Genomic DNA, 1,224 nt, shown 5'->3' on the forward strand with positions numbered 1-1,224 from the left:
GTAATTAGTTATGATTTTTATAAAGACAATATGCATGTGTTATAATAAAAGAGATATTTGTTATTAATGTTTAAATGTGGTTATTAAGAATTATTATAAGAAATGCATATTGTTAACAGTGGGTTTTAGAGTGTAGAGATTTATAATATTGTTAACTGGAAAATTAGGATTTCTTATTACAGGGATCCTTATTATTACTGTTGTTAAATTAATGTTTCTCGGCAAGGCTGAGTTCTACCATAGGGCTCTCTACTTACGTATGTCGGTAAGATAGATCCCTTGGGTAGGTTTCGTTATTATTGGCGTCGGTAATTAATTAACAATTGTTATAAACGGTTCTTATGTATAAATTACCGACTTTTAGACCTTATAGAAGCTTATGGTAATAGAAGATTCGATGAACAATTAATTTTTTATTATTAGTGATGAGTTCAAGCCGTTGTACTGTACGAACGAATTTAAAAGAGTGCAATATTTAAGAAGAGCTTGAACGTGAACAGAAGGCTTAAATTAAATTAAATAAAGTATTTAAACGTGACCAAGGCAAAAATGGTGGATTTCCAAGCTAAATAGAGTATTTAAACGACACCTGAACTTAAATAAATGAGGTTTATTAAATATTAAGTAAGAATTACCAAATTTTGAGAATGTACTGTCAGAAGGATTCTCTGTTTGTGGGCAAGAATTAATTGTTTTCGTTTGGCATTATTTCCTTTTGTAATTAATATTCTGAGGTTTTGACATTTGCTTATGTTTCACTAAAATGTTCTCTATGTACGTAGGTGTTAAAAATATTTTAAATTGACTTTTCTTAATTTTCACGGAAGGTACGCATTACTGATGTCCCAATAGTCCCTGCGTATGAATTTTAGAATTTTCTGAAGTCTACTGGTAAGTAACATTGTTGGTTTCTTATTAATTGTTAATGTTTTTCAAAATGTTAATATGGTCGTTAAATAGAGGTCTTTTAATGCTATTGTTAGCAATTAAGATTTTTCTTCTAGGCCTTATAGTTACTGAGAAAAACATGCCTTTTCCTGATTGGTCGAGACATTCAAATAGCCATAACTTCTAAACTATCGATTTTACAAAAATTTTATTAGGACATAATTTGTAATACTTTGAAGGAGCCTTAAATCGCACCGCGCGATTTTCTAAAATTATTATTATTTTAAAAGATATGAACTTTTATCGATAAATTTTAATAGTAACAATTACCCTCTA

The sequence above is a fragment of the Harpegnathos saltator genome, unplaced genomic scaffold (genome assembly GCF_003227715.2).
Source record: "Harpegnathos saltator strain DR-91 unplaced genomic scaffold, Hsal_v8.6 scaffold99, whole genome shotgun sequence".
Lineage (NCBI taxonomy): Eukaryota > Metazoa > Arthropoda > Insecta > Hymenoptera > Formicidae > Harpegnathos > Harpegnathos saltator.